This window comes from Capra hircus, chromosome 6 (assembly GCF_001704415.2).
Source record: "Capra hircus breed San Clemente chromosome 6, ASM170441v1, whole genome shotgun sequence".
NCBI classification, from domain to species: Eukaryota; Metazoa; Chordata; class Mammalia; order Artiodactyla; family Bovidae; genus Capra; species Capra hircus.
The window spans coordinates 80,839,689-80,853,650 of NC_030813.1; the positions used below are offsets into that span (position 1 = coordinate 80,839,689).

A 13,962-nucleotide genomic window follows, 5' to 3' on the forward strand; every position below is an offset into this window, starting at 1 on the left:
ATTCTGTTTCTGACTTCATGGAATTATATACTCCACTTTCTTAGATGAAAATTCATTAAAAATCAAATCAGAGAAACTTATAAAGCTGTCTTGAACTCTTCTCCTGATAGTCATATGCTCTATGGCACTCTACCCTACTACAATTCTATAGGAGCTTAAGTCTCTTTCTCACCACCGAGTCAGTTGGTCAGTCAGTTCAGTCATTCAGTCATGTCTGACTCTTTGCAACCTCATGAATCTCAGCACACCAGGCCTCCCTGTCCATCACCAACTCCCGGAGTTCATTCAGATTGACATCCATCGAGTCAGTGATGGCATCCAGCCATCTCATCCGATGTTGTCCCCTTCTCCTTGTGCCCTCAATCCCTCCCAGCATCAGAGTCTTTTCCAATGAATCAACTCTTCGCATGAGGTGGCCAAAGTACTGGAGTTTCAGCTTTAGCATCAGTCCTTCCAAAGAAATCCCAGGGCTGATCTCCTTCAGAATGGACTGGTTGGATCTCGTTGCAGTCCAAGGGACTCTCAAGAGTCTTCTCCAACACCACAGTTCAAAAGCATCAATTCTTTGGTTCTCAGCTATCTTCACAATCCAACTCTCACATCCATACATGACCACTGGAAAAACCATAGCCTTGACTAGATGGACCTTTGTTGGCAAAGTAATGTCTCTGTTTTTCAATATGCTATCTAAGTTGATCATAGCTTTTCTTCCAAGGAGTAAACATCTTTTAATTTCATGGCTGCAGTCACCATCTGCAGTGATTTTGGAGCCAAAAAAATAAAGTCTGACACTGGTTCCACTGTTTCCCCATCTATTTCCCATGAAGTGATGGGACCAGATGCCATGATCTTTGTTTTCTGAATGTTGAGCTTTAAGCCAACTTTTTCACTCTCCTCTTTCACTTTCATCAAGAAGCTTTTTAGTTCCTCTTCACTTTCTGCCATAAGGGTGGTGTCATCTGCATATCTGAGGTTGTTGATATTTCTCCCGGCAATCTTGATTCCAGCTTGTGCTTCTTCCAGCCCAGCGTTTCTCATGATGTACTCTGCATATAAGTTAAATAAGCAGGGTGACAATATACAGCCTTGACGTACTCCTTTTCCTATTTAGAACCAGTCTGTTGTTCCATGTCCAGTTCTAACTGTTACTTCCTAACCTGCATACAAATTTCTCAAGAGGAAGGTCAGGTGGTCTGGTATTCCCATCGCTTTCAGAACTTACCACCCAAGAGAAACACAAAACCAGTCTTGCTTTGGAAACTGTCTCCCTACTTTGCAGTGTGAGAAGATTTCTTTGCACATACAGGAAAATGGAAATTTGTGGGCTCATAGGGGCTCATCTAGCTTGATTCTATTTTTTCTATGATCACAGTACTGCATTACTTTTTTTTTTTTTCAATTTCTGAAAATCATTATTTTATATAGTTTTGTTAATTTATACCTGTGTATGAAAATTGATTCTGGCCTTTGTCTGGGCTATATGTCTCCAGTAAGCTAACTAAACCATCTTTGCATTGTGACCAATTTCCAAAGCAACAAGCAAGAGAGGGCAAACCCTAATACACAAGCATTTGTCAAGCTCTTGAGTCATTTTTATTACTATCTCATTGGCCTAAGCAAGTCACAATGGTAAAGACCAGAGTTAACAAATGAAAGGATTAAACAAGGGAATGGATAAGAGAAGGGTGATTTATTAAGGGCCATTACTATAAGGATCTATCACACAAAATTTATCAACAATTACAATAGCTGAATAACAGGTACCTGTATAGAAGCTATAACAGGAGCTGTACTGAACACATCTGGAGCAACAGCTACAATGGGAGATATATCTCCTGGTATAATGTACACCAATCTACAATCTTCTTCCAAGATCCATGTGTCTTACTGAAAAGGTAATTTAAATGAGGGTGTAGTGGGAATCCTCACCCTTGCATTTTCAAACTTTTGAGGATGGCAGTCATCACTGAAAAATCATAAGGGATGCAATTTTGCATTTGGCTGACTACTTTTATTAACAAGTGAACTCCAAAGCTTTTCAATATTTATTCCTACTATACAACCCTTACTTCAAATAACAGGCCACAAAGTAGATATTCCTTATTTGCTGAGTATAATTGTTCTAACTACATATGAAGAAACTGGGAAAATGGAAATGGGATAGGTCTGTGGATCACTAGTTCCACTCTACTACAAGCTTGGGAAAAAAAAAATCCACTCATCACCTAAATTCAGTGAGTATCCATTTTGACCAGTAAGTAGATTGCAGTGGTTATTGTTCAGTTGCTAAGTAGTATCCAACTCTTTGTGATCCCATGGACTCGGACAGGCCAGGCCTCCATGTCTCTCACCATCTCCCAAAGTTTGCCCAAGTTCATGTCCAGTTAATTGGTGACACATGACCCCTTCATGGATCACTGCCTTGTCGTAGTGAAGGGGCTTGTGTAATTCAGTGAAGCTATGAGCCATGCCATGCAGGGTCACCCAAGACAGATGGGTCATAATAGAGAGTTCTAACAAATGGTCCACTGGAGGAGGGAATGGCAAACCACTCCAGTGTTCTTGCCATGAAAACCCCATGAATAGTATAAAATATTGCAATAGTAGTTTGGATTCAAAGCACCAGCATTAGTTCTACATTAGAAGTAGTGTACAGTAATCTATGGGATACCTGACAAATGACCCTTTAGAGATAACTAAATGGAAGATTTGTGTCCCACATTATTATTTTAACATGTAGTTCTTTTTCAAGCTCCATGGATTACCATTTGTTGCAGGAACTCTGAGTAAACCTGAAAGTAGCCCAGATCTTGGAATGGTATCAATGCAATGACTTTACTAACAATCTCAGAGCTAAACTTTTTATTGTGGTAAAATACACACAACCTAGCCTTCCCAGGTAGTACATTGGTAAGGAATCCACCTACTAATGCAGGAGACACCATGGAATTCATTACACATATCTTTTTAATTCTGTTTTTCATATATTCTTCTATTCATACTCATAAACATTTTGTGCCTTCTTACAGGTTCATAATATGTACCCTAATTGCAGGTTTACAGAAAAATAAAATATAACTCTCAGGGAAAGCCAGATTACTAGAGTTTAACTCTCATCTGTATTTTCATTAGGGACAGAGACTTTTTATAAACTAAAATGAAGCAAAACTATAGATTTAGTAAATACTGTATAATCCTAACCCAACACAATTTTATATTAATATTTTAATTATATATTCATTATGATCCTACACATATACACATACACACATTCCTATACACACACAACTGCAGCTAGAATTTGTGTGTGTCTTTCTGTTGAAGAGTACATACAAAAAAACACCTTTCATCATTTATATTGGATTTAAATATATTTGAAGGGGTAAAACAGGGTGTGTGTTTTGTTTTGTTTTTTTTTTTTTGCATTAAAAGTTTTTATTCATCTTACCCCCTACAGGCAAAGTCTATGTTTCACTTTTGTTTTATTATTAACATGCCAACAACAAAGTCTAGCCTTTGAATAATCACTTTAAAAAGCTCAATGGAAAAAGTATAAGAAGTGTCTTCTATTGGACTTTTAATAATGAGAAATCAAATCTTTTGGCCTTAATCATGTATTCTCTATGTTGGAAAGATTTTACATTTATGACACTAATACCTCTTCTACAACATATCTTTCTATTATTTGTCTTCAAAGACTAAATTGTAAACAGTGAGGACAGAATCATCCCACTAGTACATGCTCTATAGACTCTCCTCTTCCCATACAACATTAAGTATAAGTTAATTTCTCCTCTATTATCCAGTTGGACAGAAAAAAAGTATATAACTTATGGTCAGTATATTGGGGAATAGGAGCTTCCCTAGTGGCGTTAGTGGTAAAGAATCTACCTCCCAGTGCAGGAGAGGCATAAGATGGAAGGTCATCCCTAGGTTGGAAAAATCCCCTGGAAAAGGAAATGGAAGCCTACTCCAGTATTCTTGCTTGGAAAATTCTATGGACAGAGGGACCTGGTGGGCTACAGCCCATGGGGTCTCAAAGAGCCAGACAAGACTGACATAGTTAGTAACATTATTAAAATTTATTTGGGGATTCTTTTAGGATTAATAAGAATAACATGCCATCCATTTTTCTAAGTGAATAACTTTTTTTTTTTAAGTTACTTACATAGACATATAGAAACTTAGCTATAAATTTGGTACTTATATACAATGGAATATTACTCAGCCATAAAAAGCAAAACACTGAGTCATTTGTAATGATGTAGATGAACTGACTGAAGTAAGTCAGAAAGAGAACAAAAAATATTGAATATTAACACATATGTACGGAATCTAGAAAAATGATACTGACGAACCTATTTGCAGAGCATGACTAGAGATGCCAACATAGAGAATGAACTTGTGAACGCAGAGGGGAATGGAGAGGGTGGGAAGAACAGAAAGAGTAGCACTGACATATACACTACCATGTGTGAAATAGATAGCTAGTTGAAAGAAGCTGTACAGAACAGAGAATTCAGTTCAGTGTGCTATGGGGACCTGGATGGGTGGGATGGAAGAGGTAGGGATGGAGGCTCAAGAGGGAGGGAACATATGTATACTTATGGCTGATTCACGATGTTATATATCAGGAACTAAACATTGTAATATGCCAGGAAATTTGGAAAACTCAGCAGTGGCCACAGGACTGGAAAAGATCTGTTTTCATTCCAATCCCAAAGACAGACAATGCCAAAGAAGGCTCAAACTACCTCACAATTGCACTCATCTCACATGCTAGCCAAGTAATGTTCAAAATTCTCAAAGCCAGGCTTCAACAGTACATCAACTGTGAACTTCCAGATGTTAAAGCTGGATTTAGAAAAGTCAGAGGAACCAGAAATCATATTTCCATATTTGTTGGATCTTCAATAAAGCAATAGAGTTCCAGAAAAACATCTACTTATGCTTTATTGACTATGGCAAAGCCTTTGACTGTGTGGATCACAGCAAACTGTGGAAAATTCTTAAAGAGATGGGAATACCAGACCACCTAACCTGCCTCTTGAAAAACCTGTATGCAGGTCAGGAAGCAACAATTAGAACTGGATATGGAAGAATAGATTGGTTCCAAATTGGGAAAAGTGTATGTCAAGGCTATATATTGTTACCCTGCTTATTTAACTAATAAGCAGAGTACATTGTGAGAAACCCTGGGCTAGATGAAGTACAAGCTGGAATCAAGATTGGGAGAAATATCAACAACCTCGGATATAAAGATGATAGCACAATTATGGGAGAAAGTGAAGAAAACCTACAGAGCCTCTTGATGAAAGTGAAAGTGGAGAGTGAAAAAGTTGGCTTAAAGCTCAACATTCAGAAAACTGAGATCATGGCATCCAGTCCCACCACATCCTGGCAAATAGATGGGGAAGCAGTGGCAGACTTTATCTTAGGGGGCTCCAAAAACACTGCAGATGGTGGAGGTTCATGACATTGTACAGGAGACAAGGATCAAGACCATCCCCATGGGAAAAAAAAATGCAAAAAATGCAAAATGGCTGTCTGTGGAGGCCTTACAAATAGCTGTGAAAAGAAGAGAAGTGAAAAGCAAAGGAGAAAAGGAAAAATATAAGTGTCTGAATGCATAGATCCAAAAAATAGCAAGAGAGATAAGAAAGCCTTCCTCAGCAATCAATGCAAAGAAATAGAGGAAAAGAACAGAATGGGAAAGATCACTTTAAGAAAATTAGAGATACCCAGGGAACATTTCATGTAAAGACGGTCTTGACAAAGGACAGAAATGATATGAACCTAACAGAAGCAGAAGATATTAAGAAGAGGTGGTAAGAATACGCAGAACTTTACAAAAAAGGTCTTCAAGAGCAAGATAGTCACGATGCTGTGATCACTCACCTAGAGCCAGACATCCTGGAATGTGAAGCCAAGTAGGCCTTAGAAAGCATCACTATGAACAAAGCTAGTGGAAGTGATGGAATTCCAGTTGAGCTGTTTCAAAGCCTGAAAGATGATGCTGTGAAAGTGCTGCACTCAATATGCCAGCAAATTTGGAAAACTCAGCAGTGGCCACAGGACTGCAGAAGATCAGTTTTAATTCCAATATCAAAGTCAATGCAAAAGAATGCTCAAACTACTGCACATTTGCACTTAACTCATATGCTAGTAAAGTAATGCTCAAATACCTCCAAGCCAGGCTTCAGCAATACGTGAACCATGAACTTTCAGATGTTCAAGCTGGTTTAGAAAAGGCAGAGGAACCTGAGATCAAATTGTCAACATCTGCTGGATCACTGAGAAAGCAAGAGAGTTCCAGAAAAAACATCTGTTTCTGCTTTATTGACTATGCCATACTTTTGACTGTGTGGATCACAATAAACTGAGAAAAATTCTGAAAGAGATGAGAATACCAGACCACCTGACCTGCCTCTTGAGAAACCTATGTGCATGTCAGGAAGCAGCAGTTAAAGCTGGACATGGAACAAGACTAGTTCCAAATAGGAAAAGGAGTACATCAAGGCTGTATATAGTCATCCTGCTTATTTAATTTATATGCAGAGTACATCATGAGAAACGCTGGGCTGGAAGAAACACAAGCTGGAATCAAGATTGCCAGGAGAAATATCAATAACCTCAGATATGCAGATGACACCAGCCTTATGGCAGAAAGTGAAGAGGAACTAAAAAGCCTCTTGATGAAAGTGAAAGAGGAGAGTGAAAAAGTTGGTTTAAAGCTCAACATTAACATTCAGAAAACTAAGATCATGGCATCTGGTCCCATCACTTCATGGGAAATAGATGGGGAAACAGTGGAAACAGTGTCAGACTTTACTTTTTGGGCTCCAGAATCACTGCAGATGGTGACTGCAGCCATGAAATGAAAAGATGCTTACTCCTTGGAAGGAAAGTTATGACCAACCTAGATAGCATATTCAAAAGCAGGGGCGTTACTTTTCCAACAAAGGTCCATCTAGTCAAGGCTATGTTTTTTCTAGTGGTCATGTATGCATGTGAATGTTGGACTGTGAAGAAAGCTGAGCTCTGAAGAATTGATGCTTTTGAACTGTGGTGTTGTAGAAGACTCTTGAGAGTCCCTAGGACTTTAAGGAGATCCAACCAGTGCATTCTAAAGAAAATCAGTCCTGGGTGTTGTTTGAAAGGACTGATGCTAAAGCTGAAACTCCAGTACTTTGGCCACCTCATGCGAAGAGTTGATTCATTTGAAAAGACTCTGATGCTGGGAGAGATTGGGGGCAGGAGGAGAAGGGGACGACAGAGGACGAGATGGCTGGATGGCATCATCGACTCAATGGACATGAGTTTGGGTGAACTCCAGTAATTGGTGATGGACAGGGAGGCTTGGCATGCTGCAATTCATGGGGTCACAACGAGTCTTACATGACTGAGCGACTGAACTGAACTGAACTGAACTGGTGACTGCAGCCATGAAATTAAAAGACAGTTACTTCTTTGAAGAAAAATCATGACCAACCTAGACAGCATATTAAAAAGCAGAGACAGCTTTCCTCCACTGCCGCTAAGGTGCTTGGTTCTCCCGAGGAAGCTAAGGCCGTTTTGGGGTGAGGCCCTCACTTCATCTGGCGACTAGCACTGCGCCCAGCAGCCCCCACCTAGCACTCACTCGCACCATGGCCTCTGTCTCAGAGCTTGCTTGTATCTACTCTGCCCTCATTCTGCACGACGATGAGGTGACGGTCACGGAGGATAAGATCAATGCCCTCATTAAAGCAGCCGGTGTAAATGTTGAGCCTTTCTGGCCAGGTTTGTTTGCAAAGGCCTTGGCCAATGTCAACATCGGGAGCCTCATCTGCAATGTGGGGGCTGGTGGACCTGCCCCAGCGGCCGGTGCTGCACCAGCAGGAGGCCCTGCCCCCTCCACTGCTGCTGCCCTAGCTGAGGAGAAGAAAGTAGAAGCAAAGAAAGAAGAATCTGAAGAGTCTGATGATGACATGGGCTTTGGTCTTTTTGACTAAACCTCCTTAGTAACACATTCAATAAAAAGCTGAGCTGTTTGCTGCTGTTGGTCTTAAAAAAAATAAAAAATAAAAATAAAAAGCAGAGACATTATTTTGCCAACAAATGTCTGTCTAGTCAAAACTATGTTTTTTTCAGTAGTCAAGTATGGATTTGAGAGTTGGACTATAAAGAAAGCTGAACATGAAGAATTGATGCTTTTGAACTGTGGTGTTGGAGAAGACTCTTGAGAGTCCCTTGGACTACAAGGAGATCCAACCAGTCCAAGCTAAAGGAAATCAATCCTGAATATTCATTGGAAGGACTGATGCTGAAGCTAAATCTAATAGTTTGTCCACCTGATGCAAAGAAGTGACTTATTTGAAAAGACCCTGATGCTGGGAAAGATTTAAGGCAGAAGGAGAAGGGGATGACAAGGGATGAGATGTTTTGATAGCATCACCTACTAGATATACATGAATTTGACTAAACTCCGGGAGTTGAGAATGGACAGGGAGTCCTGGCGTGCTGCAATCCATGGGATTGCAAAGAGCTGGACATGACTAAGGGACTGAACTGAAATAACTGAAACACTGTAAAACAAATAAACCCCTCCCAGCAAAAAGATAAAAACAAACCCGAGAATCTGAAAAATGCAATGTCCTGTGGCCCCTAGTATTTAAGTTCTAAACTGGGCTTGCAAATTGTTCCTTAGAATCCAAATTTTTGTTATTTGCAACTGTGAAAATAGTATTATAAACAGATTTGTGAGTTTTTTTTTTTTTTTACTATTCTAGAAATATGTATTATATAACAACAAAACACTGCTCTCCTATCCTCTCTCCCCATTTTGTAGATGGAAAGATTGAGATTTACAGAAAAGAAACTAAAAATTCACAGAAGGTCCAACAATAAAATAGAAATAAAATGTACTAGAATTGCCTTCTTTTTCTAGAGCACTTTTGATGGAGAAAATGGTTTTCATTATAGATAAGCAAATTCAAAAGAATGGTAAAGTTAAATGATGCACTTATTATTATTATTATTATTTTTTATACCTGCTAACAGGTGCTAAAATCTGTTTGAATTCTCTGAATGGAGGTTTCTTTAGCCAAAGTCTCATTATCATAAAACCCAAGATGAAAAAGAGTATGAAAAATATTGAGGCTGATTTGGTTTTCAAATGCAAACCAGCAGCTGGAATAAAGCACAAAGCTACTGGAAAAACCTGGGGAGAAACAACTGACATCTTTAGTCATCAGGTGAGCTCTCAGACAATGAACAGACTGATTGGACATAAGGAAATGGGAAAATTCATTCTAATAAGTTCCACGACAGGAAACTGATGTGTTGCAAGCTGCAGCAGGTCATTCCTTTACTCAGTAAAGAAAGAAAATGGTGACTAATACTGAGAAGATATAAGTAGAATCAAATTGCTTTTGTTAAGATTATATTTACTTTTCAAATAACACCACTTATGAAAGTTTTACCTCAAGAAAAGTTCTCTACACATATATGTATATATAAATGCAATGTTTGTATATATTAAAGTATATATATGGAAACAAATGCTTGTGTATTTATTAATAGGAATGAAGAAACTAAGGAAGGAGGAATGAATGGGATCTTAAAGCCAGTTATTGATAATCTCACTGTTATTTTTTTTTGTTTAATATTGGTATTTTACTTCACAGATGAATGAAAATGCAAAAGAAACCCTAATTTACACACCCATAAATAAGTGTACATTTAAGGGAGGCAGCAGAGAGAACTCTGTTTGAACTGATTTTGAAAAGATGAAAAATTAAGGTAATTCAAACAAATAATTATTTTTTAATTGAAATTGATATAACCTCAGCAATGATGACAGTCCAATACAAGAAGAAACTCTTAAAGGATAATTTCAGCATATGGAAAAAGAGTTGTTAAATGCATCTTCTGGTATGCCACCTGATGTCCTTTATCTGATGATAATCATTCCATTTATTGCTAAGAGTATCCTTTCTTTCAAAACAGGACTAATTCTATCAAGCTATAGAATGCCTTAGGGAACAAACCACACATACTTACTTTAAAAATGAGAGAGCAAAGAAAGGAAATTACAGCTGCTCCATGTAATTGCAAATGCCAGGGGTGTTTCTTTCTCTCTCTCTCTGTCTCTCTCCCTTTTTTTTTTTTTTTTTCTTTTGGTCTTAACTGTTCTCATTTAAAGTGAGGGGACAAAATCTTAAACAGTGTTTACTCTAAAGAAGTAATATAAGTATATGAGAACTATAACAGGATTAAAAAGCAAAAAGGAAGAAGACTGGCTTCAGATAAGAGTGAAAATTTTAATATGTGTATAATGAAGATAAGATAAATACTAATTATTGTTATTAGCACTGGTTAACAATATTGAAGCTAGAATAAAGGAGACTAGTTTGGAGAATATCCCAAAATTTTATAGGCATTGTTGTCTTCTTAAGCTGTTGTATTCCTGCTCCTAATATTACTTAGTTTATTTAGTTATCACTTTGTTTCATATATATAAACACATACATATCATTAACAAGTATATGCTCTTTGCAGAAAACATGGAAAAATGCCAGAAGTATACATTTTTAAAATAACTAATTTTGACCTGCTTAGCTAGAGATTATCACTATTAAAATGTGTTCCTTATCTCACCAGCTATTATTTTCATTTTCCTCAATTAAGTAATTATTTCAACTCCACATAAATAATCTGATTTCCTCTGTTTCCTCGTCTGTAGAGTTAATAAGTGCCTTCATGAAAAACTTGTGAAGATAGCTGGCATCATCCTAATGACAAAGCCTAAAGTAGACGCTTACAGGAAAGAAAACTACAGGTCACTATTTTTTATGAATATAGATGCAAATTCTTAATGAAATATTAGCAAACAATATTTAAAAGTACATTAAAAGGATCAGTGAACTAAAATGAACTGGAATGGGTGAATATAACTCAGATTTATCAGATGACCATTATAGCTACTACTGTGGACAAAAATCCTTTGGAAGAAATGGAGTAGCCATCATAATAAACAAGAGTCCAAAATGTAGTACTTGGATGTAATCTCAAAAATGACAGAAAGATCTCTGTTCATTTCCAAGAAAAAACATTCCATATCAGAGTAATCCAGGCCTATGCCCCAAAGAGTAATACTGAAGAAGCTGAGGCTGAATGGTTCTATAAAGAACTACAAGACCTTCAAGAACTAACACCCAAAAAAGATGTCCTTTTAATTATAGGGGACTGGAATGGAAAAGTAGGAAGTCAAGAAATACCCGGATTAACAGACAAATTTGGCCTTGGAGTATAAAACAAAGCAGGTCAAAGTCTTACAGAGTTTTGCCAAGAGAATGCACTGGCAATAGCAAACACCCTCTTTCAACAACACAAGAGAAAACTCTACACATGGACATCACCAGATGGTCAATACCAAAATCAGATTGTTTATATTCTTTGCAATCAAAGAAGAAGAAGAAGCTCTATACAGTCAGCAAAAACAAGACCAAGAGCTGACTGTGGCTCAGATCATGAATTCCTTATTGCCAAATTCAGACATAAATTGAATAAAGTAGGGAAAATCACTAGACTATTCAGTTATGACTTAAATCAAATCCCTTATGATTATACAGTAGAAGTGAGAAATAGATTAAAGGGACTAGATCTGAAAGACAGAGTGCCTGAAAAACTATGAATGAAGGTCATGACATTGTACAAGAGGTAGTGATGAAGACCACCTCCCAAAAAAGGAATGCAAAAAAGGAAAATGGCCATCCGAGGAGGCCTTACAAATAGCTGAGAAAAGAAAAGATGCAAAAGGCAAAAGAGAAAAGAAAAGATATACCCATTTTAATCCAGAGTTCCAAAGAATAGCAAGGAAAGATAAGAAAACTTTCTTCAGTGATCAATGCAACGAAATAGAGGAAAACAATAGAATGGAAAACAATAGATATCTCTTCAAGAAAACAAGATATCAAGGGAATATTTCATGCAAAGATGAGCACAATAAAGGACAGAAATGATATGAACCTAACAGAAGCAGAAGATATTAAGAAGAGTTGACAAGAATACACAGAAGAACTATACAAAAAAGATCTTCATGACCCAGATAACCTTGATGGTGTGATCACTCACCTAGAGCCAGACATCCTGGAATGTGAAGTCAAATGGTCCTTAGGAAGCATCACTACAAGTGAAGCTAGTGGAGTTGATGAAATTCCAGTTGATCTGTTTCAAATCCTAAAAGATTATGCTGTGAAAGAGCTGCACTCAATGTGTCAGAAAATTTGGAAAGTTCAGCAGTGGCCACAGGGCTGGAAAAGTTCCGTTTTCCTTCCAATCTCAAATAAAGGCAACACAAAAAATGTTCAAACTACCTCACAATTGCACTCATATCACATGCTAGCAAAGTAATGCTCAAAATTTTCCAAGCCAGGTTTCAACAGTACATGAACCATGATATTCCAGATGTTCAACCTGGATTTTGAAAAAGCAGAGGAACAAGAAATCATATTTCCCACATCTGTTGGATCTTCAATAAAGCAAGAGAGTTCTAGAAAAACATCTACTTGTTCTTTATTGACTATGCCAAAGCCTTTGACTGTGTGGATCACAGCAAACTATGGAAAATTCTTAAAGAGATGGAAATACCGTACCACCTGACCTGCCTCCTGAGATATCTGTATGCAGGTCAAGGAGTAGCAGTTAGAACTGGACTTGGAACAACAGATTGATTCCAAACAGGGAAGAGGGTATGTCAATTCTGTATATTGTCACCCTGCTTAGTTAACTTATATGCAGAGTACATTATGTGAAATGCCAGGCCGGCTTGAAGCCCAAGCTGGAATCAAGATTGCTAGGAGAAATATCAATAACTTCAGATATGCAGATGACACCACCCTTATGACAGAAAGTGAAGTAGAACCAAGGAGATTTTTGATGAAAGTGAAAGAGAGTGAAAATGTTGGCTTAAATCTCAACATGCAGAAAACTAAGATCGTGACATCCGGTTCCATCACTTCATGGCAAATAGAAGGGGAAGCAATGGAAACAGTGAAAGATTTTATTATTTTGGTTTCCAAAATCACTGCAGATAGTGACTGCAGCCATGAGATTAAAAGACACTTGCTCCTTGGAATAAAACCTATGATCAATCTAGACAGCATATTAAAAAGCTGAGACATTACTTTGCCAAAAAAGGTCCCTCTAGTTAAAACTGTGGTTTTTCCAGTGGTCATGTATGGATGTGAGAGTTGGACTATAAAGAACCCTGAGCACCGAGGTATTGATACTTTTGAACTGTGGTGTTGAAGAAGACTCTTGAGAGTCTTGGACTGCAAGGAAATCCAACCAGTCCATCCTAAAGGAAATCAGTCCTGAATATTCATTGGAAGGACTGATGATGAAGCTGAAACTCCAAAAATTTTGCCACCTGATATGAAGAACTGATTCATTTGAAAAGACCCTGATGCTGGGAAAGATTTAAGTCAGGAAAAGAAGGGAATGACAGAGGATGAGATGGTTGTATGGCATCACTGACTAGACGGACATGAGTTTAAGAAAGCCCCGGGAATCGGTGATGGACAGGGAAGACTTGTGTCTGCAATCCATGGGGTTGCAAGGAGTTGGACTTGAATGAACGACTGAACTGAAAAGTGTCAGACACCATGGCCAAGTGAAAGTTACCTCTGGAAAGCTAAAAATGTTTCAACATGTGCAAACCAAAAACTGACACACCATGTTTTCATATTGAAAGATAAATATAACATTGTCATCTCAAAAAATGTCAAAACAATATTTGCAATATTCAACACCCTTTCATGATACAAGTTCAACAAATTAGTTATAAAAGAAGGCTACCTCAACAGAGTAAAGGCCATATATGGAAAGCCCATATCTCACATCATAGTCAATGGGAAAAAAAAAAAAACTGAAAACTTTTGGCTCTGTAAGTCATAGATGCCCATTCTTGTCACTTCT

General features: G+C 37.8%; 1 pseudogene across 1 annotated transcript; it reads left to right on the forward strand.

The window, feature by feature from the left end:
- On the forward strand, nucleotides 7,527–8,039 carry LOC108636228 (annotated as a pseudogene). Its single transcript, XR_001918199.1, has one exon. The product of XR_001918199.1 is annotated as a 60S acidic ribosomal protein P1 pseudogene (transcript).